The sequence below is a fragment of the Parus major genome, chromosome 1A, assembly GCF_001522545.3.
Source record: "Parus major isolate Abel chromosome 1A, Parus_major1.1, whole genome shotgun sequence".
Classification (NCBI taxonomy): domain Eukaryota; kingdom Metazoa; phylum Chordata; class Aves; order Passeriformes; family Paridae; genus Parus; species Parus major.
The window spans coordinates 50525269-50544603 of NC_031773.1; the positions used below are offsets into that span (position 1 = coordinate 50525269).

A 19335-nucleotide genomic window follows, 5' to 3' on the forward strand; every position below is an offset into this window, starting at 1 on the left:
AGCTCTGCCCAGAGCCAGAAGGACAGTGCATATTCATAGGGAGGAATTAAGATCAATTCCTCATCCTCTCATGGCATTTTCACTGGCAATTTTGGAGATAAGCTTCCACATAAATTAAAAAAAGCAAAACAAACAAACAAGCAAACAAATCCCTTGGTAAGGGGTTAATAGTTTCTTATTCTGTGTCCAGTCAAGGAATATGCTTATTTACTGACACTCTTTGTAAACGAGAAACAATTTTTTTTTGGCCTGATAATTGCTCTGTATACTCTCCAGAAGAGATGTATTATTTGTACAATTGCTAACAAAATGGGATTCTGATTTAGGAGTGGAGTTCTCAGGTGTGTTCATGTTAGTACTAGAAACAATAAGAAACGCCATCTAGAATGATTGCTGGAAGTACCTTAAAGGAGCTATCTTCTGATACCTCTGTTTATGAGTAGAAAGCTTCCTTTCCCAGATGCACACACACAGTTTGGGGAGCATTTCCTCTTGTTTTTGACTTTTTTCCCCTCTGATTGAAGTAACCTTTCCACTGTGAATGTATAGGTCAACAAATCCTTCCTTCTGCTACAGGGACTCAATTCACTGCTGAAGGGAAGAATAAAAAAAGAAACACATTCTGGATCTAAAGGGAACAAGACTGCAGGTCTGAGCAAGACTTGCCCTTGGCATTTCCTCTTGCCCTCCTCCCGCAGGCAAGCAAGGCTATAGGGGCCCTCTGTCAGTCTTATGGAAATACATTTCATTTGAAGTAAATGTTACCCTAGTCCACTGATGCCATAAAGAAAAATGTTGGTCTAAATTTTAAAGGAGTGATCTCAGTTGTCGAAAGGGCAGTGGCAAATTTGGGGAGGCTTTGCTTTGACCTCTCTTGATCTGGACTTTGTTGATTAATGCACACAGAGTGCCCCAAAAAAGAATCCAATAATAAAGTGATTAAGAATGCTGAACCCAAGAGTCCCCCTGAATGGCCAAATATGTGTGTTGTGACTGTGTGGAAACAGAGGGACTCCTGCTCACACCATGTTGTGGGTGAATGTAAAACAAGATTTTGGGGAGCTCAGCTTCCCTTTTGGCAAACAAGAGGCTCCTGACAAGAGGTGTGGTCATTGTACATTTAGTTCTTCACTCAAAGGAAACCACTTCAGGGATGACTTTTAAACATGTCAACAAATTGTAGCACTGATATGAGTTTTTTTGACATTTCTCACTGTTTTTTCCCCATACTACACATTGTCATTAGGAGTGTTTTATGATAATGGCAAATCAAAATTGAATGCACAATGCTCTTTCTCCAGGAAGTCAGGCTCCCGTTCTCTGAGGTAAAGGAAAACCTTTAACATACATGTGATCTGTCCACTATCCAGGAAACTTACTGGAAGTTCCCTGGTTTAGCCCACTCTTTATGTGCAAAAGCAAATTGATGACAGGAGTTCTCATGCTTAACTCTACAGTTTTAAAAGTACTTTAAATGCAAACACCTCTTTTTTTGGTTTTACCTTCCCCCCCCCTCAAAGCTGTGTGCTCTGGCAAACAAACATCATAAAAGTCTCTCCTGAATCTTTTGAGTACCCCAATTTGGGCATCACTGAACCAAAACTCTTCAGGCCTGGGATGATGAAACCTTTCAACTTTTCTGAAAGGGTAAGAGCAACATAGAGAATAACAACAGCTCTGAAAAACCTCTCCTGGTTATCTTTACACAACGAAAAAAGTGAAAAGAAAAATGTCACAGGAAGTATCTGTTGCCTTTCTTCTACTCTCCCACCAGCCTGTTCCAGAAGCAAATAATCCTGGAAGGTAAAATACTGCAGAAATTCCAGGTTTTAATGGACCAATGGATTCTTGCTTTCATTCTTGCTTCCCCGTGGTTCCATTGCACAGAAAGAGAAGAGCAAACTCTGCTTGCCAGAGATGTTTACAGAAGCAATAGAGGCTTGCTGGCTTCCAAGGAGCAGTTTAATGCAGTATCATCATCACTATCCTGGGGCAGGAGTGCAGCAGGAACTGTCAGCAAGATCTTTCTAAAGGTGGAGGGATCAGTGCATAAAAACAAGTGGCAGTGCTCAAATATGTCAGATTTCATTTGAAAAGTAATTTTATTATGTGGTTTCCAAGGTCCTATTACTTTTCCAGCTAAAGGAAAGAACACTCTGAATTGATAGCATCCCATATCTTAATTGCTTGAGTGAGTATCTGCCAGATATGCCAGTGCAGAGAAGGGCAAGAGGCTTTTAGAGTAATAATGAAATTACCTGCCCCTGCTGCACATTCCATGAGTAGATCTCAAAATACTTCATAAGAGGAAGTCAGCTTCACTATTTCTATTCTATAGAAAGAGTTTATGCAGTTGATATGCAGCTCTCTGTTTATGCCTCCATACACTAGGAAAGGATTTTGTAATGGAGCAAAGTCTTTTGTAATAGGTAAATCACTAGCATTTAATTAAGATAGCAATGGCTGATGCTCATCAGCAGTTTTAAAACATCCCTGACCCCACACCTTTGGGAATAACACTTTTATAGTCAAATAAGAAAATACACAAAACGTAAGATTTGCATGGGAGCTTTATTATCTCTTTTATTTCCATAACTACCACTAAAACTATTCCTCCTGGACAAGGAAGAATAGATATCTTCAATGCAGAAAGTTCAGTGAAGTGGCAGAATTATCTAATGGCTAATTTAAAGATGCACATAACCAGACCAAAGAGGTGATAGTTCTTTATACCAGCTGAACTTGCATTTCCTTAATTCCTCTTCAGAAGCATGGTGTGTGCCTTTGATCACGGCACTTCTCTGAATTTCTGATTCTGTTGGGGCAATGATCTGTTAAAAGTTTGACATTTTAAAGAACAGAAGAAAAGCATCTTGTTGTCAGCATTCCAAACATTAGCCACATTTGAGAATGCAAGCTTGATATTTTATGTGTGATTGATACTGTACGGTATGCATGTGCACGTTGAAAATTTACTGATTTTGAGGTGCAATTTCTTGCTTCTAAAAGTGTACATTTATAAGGAGTATCTAATATCTTGAATATCAAAAAGTAGGTATCCCTACTTTTGTATGATGGAAGCAGTGCTCCCTTTCTGCTCATCTTGTTCAACATTAAAAACAAACAAAACAAAACACACCAAAACCTTAAACAAATATCTACAGAAACCATCCCCACTTTATTGTGAAAACCTCTTCTTCAATGTAAATATTGCAATTAAGAAAGATCTTGTCATGCAGTTTCACAGAAACCGTGGGTGAAAGTACCCTGAAGGTGATCCCAAAAGTAGTCACAGTGTCATTCACTGTTTTGCTGAGCAGGCGTTCCAAACCCAGCATGTGATCTTGTGTTCTTTCCCTAATTCCCAGGGTTAATTCAATATAGCAGGAGAAAAAAAGAGAAGAGTTTGCTTCTTTAGTTCATACTGTTATTAACTAAAGCATTTAAAACAATCAAAATTTAGTTTTCTCCTCTATTGAGTGCTGCATTTTCCCACTTAGTGAGACCTGTTGTCTCAGAGCACAGTTTGTTCCATTGCTTTGGTAGGATTTCCTACAGTCACACCCATGCCAGCTTTGGACCTTACATCTCTAACGCCAGTGGCAGTACAGAATTCAGCCCAGAATATTTGAGCACTGTTAACTCAGACTAGTTTTACTTTCTGCTCTAAACTTAGCGCTACTCTTCCTATGCTGATACAAATTTCAATGAGCTGTAGTTAGAGCTATGACAATGACTGTGTCAACCCTGTTTGGTTTTTTTTTCTCTCAAATCTCGTTTTCATCCAGATATCTATTTTACCTTGATCAGTTTTTTTCATGAGTTTTTTTCACCTGCAATTTTGGGGAAGGAACAGACAATAACTGCATCACAGACCTCTGTGGCATATCTTCTGGAAGAGTGTATTCCATAAAAGCTGGTGCCATTGGATCTTGGAGATTTCATGTGGTCATCAGTAATGCCGCTGGTGAAGAAGCTCCAGAAGAGGGTGGCAGGGAGAGGAACTGAGGAGGATAGGCCAAGGGGGGCTGCTTGGGCAGTGAGGTAGCTCTCTTATTTCTCTTCCATATCAGCATTTCCTGTCTAAGCTAATGCCAGGAAATAATTCCTTTGTCATAGACAGTAACCTCCCAAATCCTAACACAGCACACAGAAGCTGTTCCACAGCACCCTGTGCCTGCCAGCCCTGACAAATATGTGATGGGATAGGAGATCATGAGTCCAGGGTGAGAAACCACAAGGATGTATCATTCATTAACACCACCCACAGCCTGCCTGCAGATGTGGGACCTGAGAACAGAGTGCTCATGTGGAGAATGTCAGGAAGCAGGAGCGTGGTAGGCTGCCTGTGTTGGCAAGCGCGAGATTACCTAACCCATGGTTAGCATGCAGTGTAGGCAGGTTCTATTAGCAAAGTTCAGACCATGATGTGCTAATTAAAGAAGAGGTTGTCCTAGTTGCTAAGGCAATGAATGCTTTCAGTGTTGCTGCTTCTACCTCAACAAAGCATGCTCTCAGCTGTCCCTTCAGTTGTGTTTGTCAGATAGAGGGGTCAGGACTTGATATTGTTGCTTCAGTCATTACTGTGCTCCTGGGAGCTGATTTACAGGTCAAGAGTAATAGGTGAAAAGAATGCCAGGGAAAAGTGGTTTAAAATGCTGCTTTATCAGGTACCTGTCTGGGGACATGTTCCTCTTAAAACTTTGGGTTTAGGTTACATGGTTTTGGTTTTTTAAGCTCAGTTCTGCCTCTTTTGGAACAGATGCAGACAAGATGAGGAGATTTGTAAGCTTTAAAATTGGTCCAACTGTCAGCTTTCTGTAAGGAAGAGGCTGACTTGAGTGTCAGAGCCAGCCCTAGAGTGAAGGAGATGTAATGGTTTGAATTTTTTATTAGTAAAGAAGCTGGCTACCACCAGACAGGCATCTTGCTTAGCTTAGTCTCATGAGAAAGCAATTCTCTGATTCATTACTCCTCTACCACAATACATACTGTGCATAGGCAGCTGCTAGAAACAGAAGGATGCATCAAAATCAACAGGATGAAAACTGCACATTGTGAAGTTAATGTGTAACTGAAAAACAGTCTTCATGGGGTGGTCCACTGCTGGCTGCAAGTCCCACAGCAGCTCTGTCATCCTTCCTTCTCTGTGTGAGGTTTACATCAGTTCCAGCTTGAAACTTTACATGGTTGCGCACAACATCTTCAAAGCAGTTTTGTTTTTTTATCTCCTTTCAGAAACCCTCTCACCAGTGCTACAAATCTTTCTCCTCTGTCACTTTCTGGGGGAATGGTTGTCTTTGTGAGATGTAACTTTGTGAGATTCCAGAGCCATGATCCTCCTGTGTCTTGGAGATGGGCAAGGACAATAAAATTCTCAATAAGAGAGAATTGTGTCTGTCTTTGGGAGACAGTAGAGCTCTACATTCATCTCCAGTTTCCAGTATGCTGGACCACTGTATTTTTTTCATTGTATGCTTTTAATTCCTGAAGTAATTTTCCTTTAGCTGCCTATTAGACTGGAGAAAATTCCCTTTATTCATCTGCTCCCTTCCTACCTCAATGCACACGTTGCAGCATCTGGCATCACCCCTCCCTACCAGCTGGTTTGTTACTGCATTCTCAAAGGAATAAGCTGCCATTTTCCAAAGACCCTTGAAGCCACAGAATTTCACTTCTAACTTCCTGAGGACTCTAACCCCAATGTGACATTTGCTTATCTTTCTCTTAAAAACGCTCCCTCTACAATTTTATCTGGTCTAATTTTGCATTGCAAGCTCTGCATTATCCTTTTGCTAACTCAAATGTTTCATCTGCACTGCATTCTGCTAAAAGGGGCTGCGAAACCCTCATAACACAAAAATCCTAGCTGTACCTCAAATTGTACTTGATAAATGAGCAGGAAGCTCTTGCTGCCCCAGACTCATAGCATTAACCAAATCTGCCAGAATCTCCTGCTGCCTACTGGAAGCAGATGTTAGACTTTGAATATTTGGGATAAAGTTCTGAGAAAAGGAATTCCATCTGGCAATAGCTGAGCCTAAGTTCTTACCCTGAGTTAGTTTGTTTTGGTGGTTTGGTCATTGATGTGGTTAGGGTATTTTGTTTTGTTTTTTTTTTTAAACAATCTTTCTGTTAAAGCTGGAAGCAGAAAGGATGAGACATTGGTGATATGACTAAAGCAGCATTTTCAATTGTATTTCATCAGTTCACAGGGAGAGACAAAAGCTGCTGCAAATATTCTCATAGTCTGCTTTAAGGAGAACTTAAAGTTCTCCTTAAAGTGCACACACAGGAGAAACTTTTTGCCATAACTAGGTATTATTAGTCTCAGTGGTCAATGTTCATCAGGGGTTCATCCTGCCTGATGCAGTCCTGGTCTGTGATGAAGCCTAGAGTGTCAGTCCTTGAAAAATTAACAGGAAACTAAGGAAAACAGATATTGCTAAAGAGTTTTGCTGCATATAAGTTGTACTAACCATTGTAAAATCACTTGGAACAATCTGCTTAGATAAGATGCTAATGCATTTATTGGATTTGCTGACATTTAACAGAGGAATTTACTTTGAACATAATCCATACTGGATACTAAAAGGGACAGGAGTCCTTGCAAGATGCCAAGAACTCCAAGAAATTAGGGATTGTTTCCTATACTGTGTTTATAAATAAAATATATCAGCCCCTGTTTACATCCTGAGTTCATTTACACTCAGACAATATTCATAAAATGTCTTCTTTTTATAAGAGATCAGATCAGGGATAGGCTCAGATTTTTTATCTTGACTTTACTCTTACATGTAACATTTGGAGACTGACTGACAACACTTATTTACTGCACAAGCTCAGAGTGGGCAAGAGCCAGCATAGCTGTTTTGCCATTCCCATTTAACCTCTACAGAATGATCATTATTTTACTCACTGATGTTCCACTGTCAACACATTTACTGGCCTTCCTATTCAAGTTGGTTACTGATGGGACAGTTGGGCTCAATAACTTGTCAAATTAATTACTTCTTAACTTGTGAGACACATTTCTAGAGGTACAAAAAGTGTACTGCATTTCCAGGGAGGAGGTTACAAAATTAACTAATGGTATTTTGAATATTTCACAAGTTGGATGAGATTGTTGAGTTAGTCATTCAGCACACTGGGAAAGCTGTGAGCTGCAATGAGATTTGCAGCCTTCTGTGTTTATTCTCTGGGATTTTCTCCCAGATTTAATCTCAATTACTTCCTCCAGTTCTCTGAAATATCAAATAATGTTTTTCCTTCATTCTTTTCATTTATTTTTGCATAGGTCTCTGGCTCCATTGTTCACTTCCACCTTTTCTTTTACCATGCTGCAATTTCTTCTTCTTTACCTATTCCTCTCTCCACCCCCTCCTTTTTATTTTTTTTTTTTCCCTTCATGTGTTCTTAATACTTATTTTCATTCAGCTTTGGAGATCTGCATTCAAGGACCATCTTCTCACTCAGACATTCTCAGCCTCTTCCAGAGTCCAGGTGTCTGTTACTGCTCCTTATTCCTCCACCAACCTGTTCCTGCTTATGGCTGGAGTACTGGCTTCTTGTCTTAGCTGAAAAGGAAAGAGCAACAGTGACTTTTACTGTTGGCAGCCATCCTTCTTTTCCTCTTGTGTTTCTTCTCATCTGGTAATTGCCATCAGTTCTGGGCAAACCATGAAAAAGTCACCAGACTGGCAATTTCCCATTTTCCAGCATGCTGTTATCACCAGCACCTTAGGGGTTGAGTTCTGTGTTAGATACCAAAGATACTAAAGATATATTAAGATTATGTAATGTTCTAATCAGGTTGTGTCTTTTTGCTAAAGGAAAAGATCCTCTTATGGGCATTCCCTATGCTTTTTATAGAATAGCATCGTTTAAAAAAGGCTTGCTAAATTTCAGTGCCTACAACAGTATGAGCACTTAAATGTGTCTATTCCCAGATGAGAACCAGCATTAACAATGAGTTAGCTTTTAGACTGTAAATCCCACCAACGCAAGCCATAAAAGGAAATTTAAAAAAAAAAAAAAAAGAAGAAATCAAGAAATAAGCAGCAAACTTCTTCAGTGATTTGTCTGTGCTCCAGACAACTGTTCTTTATTCTGGCTACTTTTTACTCCCTCCCACTGACCAGATGTTTGCACTTGCAGCCATGAATAACTGCTTTTAAAAAATCAAGGGAATCTGGAAATATATAAATAGATGAGAAATTTGGAAAAGGGATTCCTATAACTACAGAAGTACAGAAGTCAGGCTGATTTTCTTCCCCTCTGAAGAAAACATGTGTCAACTGAAAAATTACCTCTGTATCATACAGAGATTACTACTTCAGAACTTATTTCCCAAGTCAATGTTTTCGTAACAGCAGTAATAGATTCCACCTAACTAGTTCTTTTTTACTACTGCACCTTTTGATTCTCTCTGGAACAATTTCCTATGTGATAATTGTTTCAGAGTGTTTAATTCTGTTCATCCTGACTGTTCTCTCTGCGGTGATAGCTGCAATCACAGCAGGTTTTCCATGGCCCTGGTACAGAGGAAGCAGCCTGCTGAGCCAGGGCTCACCTGGTCCGCACATGGTGCTGCTCTGTTGCAAAGGTTTACATAATCCTGTAAATCCTGATTTCCCTGTGAAAACTGATAATATGCAGTGCTTAGTATATCTGTATAGCTTTTCCAGAGCTTTGGTCTCAGCACCCATAGCCTTTGGTGGCTCACTGAGGCCAGAGATGAGATCTTGAGTCTTGAGTCTTGTCCCAAAGAGTCTCAGACCTCCACTGAGTCATGGCATTTGCACCAAGCTCTGGAAAATTTCTGAGCTCTTGCAGCTTGACATAACAAAAATATGAAAGTATAAAGAATCTATTTGACATTATTTACAGTGACTGGTAAAATTCACTTGTTTTACCAGCAAGTTCCTCTCCTCTGAGTTCTGCTCATTGGGCTTTACTTTACGTAGCCTGTTCAGGATCCTATCTAATTTCCATTTGTTTGGGGCATGGCTTTTAACATGCATACCAATTAGAAGTGATGTAATTTTTCTCATTAACAGCCTTAACCAGTCGAAAACACCTTTGTGCCCACATTTCCAGCAACTACATTCTAGCCTGGCCTACTGTTATATTCATTCCACCTAAACTTTCTAAGTGCATGATGCAGCTCCTTGATTCCATCCTCTTTGCTCACTGCCCAGTCCAAGTCCACACTGCAGTGATATTTCTGCTGTCTGGTTGGCTTTGAGATGGTCATTCCCCAGTTTTAAACAGCCAATGAGCCAATGCTCTGCTGATGTTCTTCATTAGCAACTAGTGTCTAGGTCTTGGGAAAGCAATAGGTTTGAGCAGTAGTACTAGAGGCAGAGCTGGGAGCAGTCAGAGTAGCTACAGAAAGTGGCTAAGGAATGAGCTGTACACTATACCCAACTGCAAAGTGCTTTATTCTACAACCCAGCTTAGCCCTGTCAGGCTGACAATATCGTGTGAGATCCCCAGGCAATTGTTGTTTGCCCTCAAGTACTGCTGAGGGTTGTATGGAATTTTGACACTCAAGTTGGCACTCTGGTGTTGAAGAATAGATCCTTCAGAAACATGATAAGGTTTCAGCACTACCAGCTGAAGATCTGGTGCTCAGTACTCAGGAGACAAATGAAGTTTCAGAAGCTGCAGATGGCAATTTTCTTTTTTCTCTTACCTACTCAGAGGAGTAGGTGTGAATTTAAACTGGTGGGGACAGCATATTTTTAGTATTGGAGTTTAGTGATTTCTACTAACTACTTGTCCTCCTGCATTTGCTCTTCCTACTTCATCCATATCTTTCAGTCCCTGGTGAAATGACACACACGTAATGGAGAGCATATTGCTTTCAGACTCCTAAAACGAACATCACTGCTAACAAACTGACACAACATTTCCAGACAAGCTTCTTCAGTCCCCAGAGAAAGGCAGGTAACCTGGGGCTTACAAATGCAAGGAGAAAGAAATTGCCAAAGAAAAAAGAAAAAAAAAGAAAAAGCATCTACATGTTTGTATCAAAATTAACTGGCAAATACAGAGTTGTGGGGATACTGACTTCGTTGTGCAATCCTGTCATTCGAGGAATGGTGTTCAGCCATGTTAAGATATGTTAACATCAGATATGTTAAGATTCTAACATAGAAAGTGTCATTTTCTCACTAAACTTGGTGTGGTTCTGCACAACTACCCTGTGGACAGGCTGGAGACTGGGTCTACTGAAATTTTCTTCAAAGGATGCCTTTGAAACAGCATGTTAAGCATCAGTTACATCAGAGATGTACACTATGCTGAAATTGCACTGCATATTTGAGGCATATTTGTGAAGTCTCAAGCTCTCCGGCCAACCTAAACATTTTGTGACAAATAGCTTCAAGCATATCCTTCTTCTGAGGCTACTCTTTGCAGCAGAGGAAACTCAAAATTAATATTTTCCAAAAGGCTGCCTCTTCTCCTAGCAGAAGGAATAGGTCTAGAAATTCAACTGGAACGTAATATTAATTCAGCTGGTGTGATTCCTCTTTAAAATCAGTCTTCTAATGTCTTAAGACAGTATTCTTTGCTTACACCTCTGCTGGATTTCACCTTTTGTCACCTGAAGTTAGTTATTTAGAGGTGTTTCCAGCCTAAATTGTTCTGTGATTATGTGTTATGGACATTCTGCTATCAGTTACAGGATAGGTAGGCCACAGCTTTCTTTATTCTGAGCCTAAATCTGCCCAACAGGAGAGAGAGATATTATCAGATTAATCATTGTGTGCACCTGCTTACCAGCACATATAAGAACCGATGTACTGAGGTAACGAGGCAGGTGGATGGAAGTTAAGCAGTAACAGCTGTACCTTCCAGCATCCGATTTGTCATGCAGGTGTCACTTGCATCTTTAGCATGTGAATGCTGGTGGCTAGGCTGTCTTTCTGCTAATGCCCTGTTACACCAATCCTGTCAAAATATTCTTAAAAAATGTCATTTATTAATGCCCTGGTTTATTAAAAATGCTTAAAAGGGAGAGTATCTATTGTATTGTTTCAGGGATCAAACCTCAAATCTGATGGCAGAATTTAATTCTAACTGTAGCCTACAACAAATAAAAGCAGTTTGGACTATCATAATGTTCCGAGACCTTCAATGATACCTTGGCATCTGACTTTTACTTGTGCCTATTAGTAGGTTATGTGGACTTTTTTTACCATAGGTGTCATCATTAGAAAGAAACTGTGAAAAAATAGCTTCCTGTTCATACAGGCACTTCTGAGCAATGCAGTCAGTACAAGCTTGAAACAACAAAATCTTTATTAAGGCTCCATCTTCTCCATTCCTGTAATACCCAGCCTTACACACCAAGGCTATGTTAATAGAACATTGATGCGGTTGCAAACTCAAGTATACAAAATTAGGAAATGACAACTAAGTTCTCACATGCAAATGGATTTTTATACCTCTTTTACAGATTATAACACACTTATTAATTACATGATGACAGAGTGATTTGCTACCAGATCCTTACTTTATTTGTGCAGAAAGATCAGGTGCTGACTTCATGGCACTCTTAGGGTATCCTCTTCTATCTTAGCAACATCTGAGTTCTTCACCCAATCTTGCTTTTTATCTTGCATCCCAACACCCCATCAAATCTCATTTGTTCTCTTTTTCTCTCCTATTGAAGAAATAAACTCATCATTGTTAATTCCAGTATCCATCCCTACCCAGGCTTGATGAGAGAGGGATAACCAATTTAGAAAAAACTCAGTTTTTCTCTTGCAGTGGTGAAGAGAATATTTTTAAAAAATCATTTGCTGTCAGGGATCAACAGATGTAAAGCCTGGTAATGACTCTAAGGAGAGTGAGCTATTTTAGCTGCTGTGTTAGTCAAGAAAAAAGCAGAAGTCTGAGCTTACTTTATGGGTATAGATTCTTTAAGGATGCAGCTGTTCCCTTTTATCAACTCTCTACTAAGCACATACAGATTTTTAAAGGCTCAGTTAGTAAAATCTTTTTATTTATTTATTTTTCTCTCTCTACTGCTCCCAGACTGGTATCATTGTTCCCTAGCAGAATTCGGAAAGGATTTATGAACCATCACTAGTTCTGAGGTTCCAGCTGCCAATCACTCAGTAGTCAATATCCCATAAAGTGGATAAAGAAAAGAAAAATAAAGAGGGCTTGCACTAATCCTTCCTTTCAATAAGCAAATTGATAAAAATGAAGTAATAATGAAGCTGAGTGATTGCTCTAACAAAGCCACCATTGTACTTGGCATAAAGCCCACTCCCAAGGAGTGACATATCTTTTTCACCTGGATCTGGGAGAAGGCAAGGGAATACAGTTCCTCCTGGTAATAATCACTTGTCTTGGCTGCATCTATTTTTGTACCTGGTTATGCTGAGTGGAAGAAGGTGGGCAAAAGTTTCAAAAAGTCACTGGCATCACGTCTAGTATTGGAGAAATCTCTCCAGTTATAACCTCTCACTGGAACTGTTGTAATGTCAAGTTGACATACAAACAACAAAGTAGCACACTTGGAAATATTTTCAAAATGGGTAAAGGGCACAGTGCCAGAATAGTTTTTTGATTCCAGCACTGAGCTCTTGTATGTTGGTTGGAAAAGTGTTGTTTAAAATTATTTCCTCTGTAGATGAAATTCTTTCCTTAAGAGACTTAAACATGTGCTGATTTCACTGGAAAATTTGCTTGGTCTGGTAGTTTCTTTTAGGTGATGCAGGAACTGTGAATTCTGACACCATCCATGGTGAAAGTAAAAGCTTATTCCTTTCCTCAGTACACAATCTGATAGGGACTGCAATTTCAGAGGAAGTAGCAATGCTAGCACCTGTGTGGCTTCCAAGCTCAGAAAGACAAGTATGAGTGTAAAATATCTTAAATTTCTTGAGCATTTTTTGCTGGATTCCTTCAATGTCACCCTCACACTCTGAAGGTCTGTCCTTTTTCTGGCTTTGTCTGCTTGGCCTCTACTATGTCTGTCAGCTTTAGCTTCACCCAAATGAAAGGAAAACCCTCTGCCATGTCAACATACAGTCTGAAGCACAGACTATTGAAGTATTGAAGTACTACTCTGAAAAAAGAGGTGTTTAATGTTGACAGGTTCATTGGCACTAGTGTTGGTCTTGCCTTCTTGCCTGACCTTAGCATCAACTTCCCTGTAAGTGCTGTTGAGACTGAGGAGGATTATCCTTGTTACTGACAGTTTCACTGCTGAGATGGGGTGACCTGTCCTATTCTTTTGCCAATGTAGCAAATCCAGATCATAACTCGCAACTTCTGAAATGTCAGCAAGAACACAGAAACTTTCTTTAGCACTGACAGTCCTGCACAGAGAGCAGGATGAAGCTCACAGTCACACCTCATCCCCAGCAAAAGAACATTTTACTTTATTCACAGCGCATTTCTAGGATACACAACCACTTGTGGCCACTTAAGTTCACGTTAACTGTTCAGACTATGCTCCCTGCTCATATTCAGAAGAATGTATACACATTTTCATTGTGCTTTAGTCTGACAAGGACATGAAAGTGGACTTTCTGCTACCATCTTTGTTAAACTGCCAGAAAACTTTCATACTGGGCACTCTTATTGTTGCACTGGCCAAAAAGCAAATAAGCCTGAGCCATTAGTCAGGATGTGGGGTTTATTTTACTCTCTTTTGACTGGAAAGTAGCAGCTATAATCCACTTCTGCCTTCTAGAGAAATCCTCCTAGAAAATATTTAAAACACAACCTTCATGGGGAAAAATATGGAAGTTCTAGGGTTTGACTGATAATTACTGTATTTTATTACTGGCCAAAAACTTTCCTATTTGATACATTAGGTGGTGATCCTTATAAAAAGGTCAGGGGTAATTTCTTTTCCTTTAGTACCTATTTTCAATACAGGTACTTTTTTCATACAGATTCTAAAGGCCTGACCATCAATATAAAACTTCAAACTATTACAACAATTCTTGATATCATGCTTTTACTTTTAATAGGATCTATGTTTTTCTTATTAATCCATTATTTTAATTTTGTTTACATTTTGTATTTACACTTACTCTTTAGTCCTGTATAGATTTTTTTTTGGTCAGACTTAAAACACCTTTAATAAGAAGTCAGTGTAAATGTGAGAAGGGTCAGATGTGTTACTAGTGACAATGTGGGTACCTGAGGAAGCAATCCAAGCATTCATAAGGCACATACCCAATCCACTGAGTCAGGGGCCTTGGGGCTGACACACAGTGCTGGTCGTAAAGGACACTGCTTGAACTGCATGGACCTTGAATGGACATCTTAACATTATTTACATAATCATTATTAGGCTCACTACTGTTGGTTGTCTGAAGAGGTTGTTCCATTGTGGGGATAATTAATTTTTCATAAGTGTTCTCTGAGCTCATACAACAGGCAGCTATTCCTACATTCTGAAACACTCTGTCAATGATGGAATGAGCCCTCCTGCTCTCTTCAAAAAAAAAAAAAAAAGACACCACTCCTCAAACTACTGCAAGGCCAGTTTTCTTTCTAATTAGCATCCTGGCTCTGGGGAGGCCTGTATTGGTAACACTTTCAGAAGTTAATGAAGCTGTTCTGGAAACAATTAAACCTTCCATGTATAAAACAGGTACTGCTAATGGAAAAAAAGATCTTGTTGTGATCGAGTTGAGTATCCTCTTTTTCACCAGATAGTGAAAGGTGTCCTTAGATGAATTAAAATCTAAATGTATAAGGCTAAGACCAGAGGTATAATACATCCTGTGCTTTAATATTTCCAGAAAGGCTGGCAGATATTAATTATACATGTCTACAATTCAGTTAAGGCTTTTCATACTCCCAGCATTCACAGTGCAGCACAATAAATGGCCAAGTGTAACAAAGGAAACACAGTAATAAGAAAGAGACACTGGATCCACTGTTGGCTTGGCAGTGAGGTGAAGCAGTCAAATAGAAACAATTATTAAAAAAGAACCTCATACAAGTGTGTGTGTGTATAAATGTTTTCCCAGAACACAGACTAGGAACATCAAGGATAGTTCATCTCAAATAGCAGTGAAATCAGTGCAACTGCTCCACTGACTTTGACATACCTTGATTTAGGCTTACCGAGTGTCTTGGTCAGTTTCCCCTTCCTAGCCAGTGAAATCTAAAATTATTTGAAAGTTTTTACAGTGTCACTTTTCTTTCCCAGAGGATTCTGTAAAGGCAATGATACATGTTAACACAGAGCACTTATGGTACTGTAAATTATCCAGAATTTTGCTTCAAATAGCAAAGGGGTTAAGATTCCTTTGCATAAAAAAAAAAAATTGTGAAAAAAAATAGTGTATGAAATGAATTATTTTCTAAGTTATGCATGTCATATTATCAAAATAGCAATCAATTATTTCTGTAAGTAGAAACACAAGATTGTCTTGATCGTGGTAGGTCAAAACTTAAAGAAGTACTATCAACCTGAAATCAGATTATCTTGATAAAATTAAAGTTGCATCATATTTGTTCTGCATATCTTCACTTTTCACAGTTTTTATTGGTTTAAAATCACTACTCCTTTAAAAAGACCAAGCAAAAGAACAAAACCCCTCAACTCTTCTCTAAATGACTGAGTCACAACAAATGGAAAGTAGCAAATGGCAACAATGAAAGAGAAGTACAGAGTTCTGTCCGAAATACAAACAAATGTATTTCCTTCTCAATATTTTTCTTATAAGGCATAACATTATGTAAGCCTCGAGTTATAGGTGTTTACCTTTTTACAGCTAGAAGTACAACTGTAATCTGGGAGAAACCAACATGAAAATGAAATTAACACAGAACAATCTGTGTTAACTATTTCAAATCTAAATTATTGTCTGAACTCCAAAAGAAGTAATTTCTGAATTAATAATCAAATTTCCTTTGCATTCTTAAAGTTTTAGGTTTTCATGATGTTTTCTGGTTATTTAAAGGCATTCAGTTTACCACTCTTTATTTTTCTTCCAGTTCCTATAATCCCAGGCAATCTGAATCTTGCTCTTTCTTGGGTTTTGTTGATTTTACTTTTTTTTTTGTTGTTGTTTGCTTGTTTGTTTTTTCCCTGTAACTTGCAGAGGAAATCTCCATTAAATTTTAATTTACTGCCCATTGTGGACAGCATATGTAACAGAGCTTCTACTTCATGCTCAAGAACTGGGAATTTATTTTTCCGGAGTAGATTAAATTTCACTTATTTCTTGCCTAAATGTCTTTTCCTACTACAAACCATGACAGACTCTGCAATAGTGCTGTACTCATTGCAGCAGCACATGGCAATGAGAATCTTAAGGGTTAGGACTTGCTTCAGACTTTTGGTCTTGCTCTCCATGCTCTGACACTTTCAACAAGTTGTACAATTTAGCATTTAAAAGAGAAGCAATTCACAGAGTCACAACTTTCTGTGGATCAGTTAGCACAATCCAGCCAGCCTGCTAAATCAGATCTGACTTTCTGTTTGCTGTGGCAACACCCTGAATGGTTGATCTCATGAAAAGTAGCTATTTCATCAACTCTACATAACAGAACACAACAGAGAACTCTGCTTTCTTGGTGCATATCCCACATCTTGAGTGTGCCACAGCAGCATCTACCTCACTAGGTATTCAAAATGCCCATTAGCCACAGGAGCATGTGTGCAGGAATGGGGACAAATAAACCTCCTGGTTTTCAGGAATATTCTAGCTTCTATTTCAACTGGCACATAATGCACTATTTAAAGTAGTAATGCACTTTTCAGTCGCCTCCTGAACAAAGCACTGTCTTTTTTTCCCAAAAGACCTCATAGTGGTTGAATTCAGCTAGAACAATGAAGCAACTGTAAGAATGTAAAAAGGACTTCATTGGTGTTAAATGGGAGATGAACTTCATGCACTAAGTTTGAATACTTGTGGGCCTTACATCTCCCTTTCACACAAAATGGTAAAACTGGAAGTAATTTTATTCTTTTAAACAAAAACAAGATAATCTGTAAGTGTACAAGGTCTCATGAGAAGACTTATTACAATTTTATTTACTGATGTTCTGGTGGAATAAAAACATTGTAATTTTTTTGAAGTTCTGAACTGTTATGCCTTTGTTTTTTGTTCCAGAAAGGAAAAAATGAGACCAAATACTCATGTTATAATTTTACATCACTGTAATTTTACAATTCTTTAACATCATCTCAAAATTTATGTGTTCCTATTCAAAAAATTAAACATCTGGTTTACAAAATTTTTAAATAATAGGACCATTAAACTTTTAGGTTTTTGACCTAATGAAACAATAATTTAAAAAAAATCTATATGCTTGACATTACTTAAGGTTTTGCGCTTTTTTTTTGTTTGTTTGTTTTCTTTAAAATGCAAATAGACATCTCACTCCAGAATCTGTGTAATTTCTAGAAACCTTCCTCCTGGCTGAATGAGATCTGAAGTGCAAATATTTGCATCCAATTTCTTCTACCTGTCCTTGGCATAAGTATCTTCCTGTACTGCTTGTTTACTCGATGTCCAAAGTAATTGCCACTTCAGGATTTCCAAGGACAAAGACTGATAGAGCAATTTTACTGTGACTATGAAAAAGATTACTTGCTTATAAACACAATTTCTGAAAAACTCTATCTTCATAGGTAGTCATTCCTCCTGTCCCTGTTAGGTTTTGTACCTTACTTGTGGTAAGCATTCTCTGCTAGAGCCTCTGACAAACATTGCTCTGGGTTTGGACAACTGCTGACCTTTTGTGAGCAGGTCACCAATCTGACAGATACAGAGCAATTTAAAGTAAGACATGTTGTCCCAGTATGAAGTTCCATCATTTGTCATGTATGGCAGCATATCAGATAATCCTAATAATCCATGCTGCTCTTAAACACTAAGAATTTTTGTGGGTGCTGAGAGTTCCCTGCTCTAAACAGAAGATAAGAACATTAAGAACCTCCAGAAATTGTTCATTATTTTGTAGGATCAGACTCTGGCAAGTTAGTAGTTTTGAAGACATAGCATGAGGCTGGAAACTATGGAACTGCTGAAAATTCTAGTAACAGAGAGTGGATAACCTGGTTTTCTTAATAATGAGGCTGTACACACAGTCCTGCTTCATCCTCCCTACATCCCCAGAAATTCATTCATTGTGATGGACACCAAAGCAGTTACAATCCTCCCACAGTGCAAGAGAGCATTATTACTTGTAGGCTGATCCTTTAGCTTCACAGAGGAGAAAGGAGAGAATTAGCCAGTTCAGTATAGCTCATTTCTAGCTTTGACTTGCTCATCAAAATAAGCACATAGACACCAATCTGTATGTTACCACACCTATTCCAGAAAATCCTTCCTATCAAAACTAAATTATTTTTACAGATAAGCAGTGTTGTTGAGTTTTTTTTTCCCTACAAAATGCTCTCCTAGTTATCACAATATGTCAAAATTTTCAGTTAGTAACACTTACGTGATATCAGTCCGACATCATGATTTACTTCATTTCATCTGACACCACTCCTGACGAAAGCATCAGGAAAAGGATGCTGCTGGTGGCAGAATAATTAGCTTGATGGACCAATATCTTAACCTAGTCTGCCAAATACTATCTTGCTATGAATAAACTATTCCAGAGTTCATAATACTTCGGTACAGTACACTGCAAAACATAGTTTCTGCCTAATAAAAAAACTTCTGCATGAGTTACAGCATTCAAGCAGCTGATGTAATGAAATTAGCATTTATGATATCTTTTAGAGAACAACACTTTTCTCTTGAAGTCTTCCCTTATCCTTCTAGAAGAAGAAAGCAGTTAAATCCTGGTTATTAACCCAATTATTCATACATTTGATTATTTATAATGCTACTCAAGGCACATGTATACTTTGCTTCATCTTCCATTCTAAGAATGGATCAATGCTTTTCTAAAATCGGATTGTACGCACATTTGTTCGTTTCTGTTCTTGCATATTCCTCCTGGAATTTCAGGTACCCTCTACAGCCATACACATAAGTTACCACACAGTCCTCTCAGAATGCTGATGTATTGCAACAATCCATTTTACATCGCTAATGAAGTAAAATTATGAATTAAAATAAATAAAAAGAAAGGCGTTGATGGTTGCTCTATGTGCAAAAAAAGGAAAAAAAAAAAGAAAGAATTAACAAAAGGTGCGCTTATCACTTGACTCTCAGCAGCTGACAGCACGCAGAGACACATCGCAGGGACAAGCTCCGCCACATGGAAGCCAGAAGCCATCGTATTTATTCATTCCTGACGCGATACCGGCGCTCGGAGTTGGGTCTTCCACCGCCGCCGGAGCCCGAGGCCGGGGCCGGGCCGCCCCGCGCCCTCCCGCAC

General features: G+C 38.8%; 1 long non-coding RNA gene across 1 annotated transcript; it reads right to left on the bottom strand.

Moving 5' to 3' along the window:
• Positions 1-2552: 2552 nt before the first annotated feature.
• LOC107205147 lies at positions 2553-19288 on the bottom strand. The gene is made up of 2 exons (XR_001521863.2): positions 11525-19288; positions 2553-7577 (listed from the first exon to the last, which is right to left on the bottom strand). It is a non-coding gene; the product is annotated as an uncharacterized LOC107205147 (long non-coding RNA).
• Between the last annotated feature and the right edge of the window lie 47 nt (positions 19289-19335).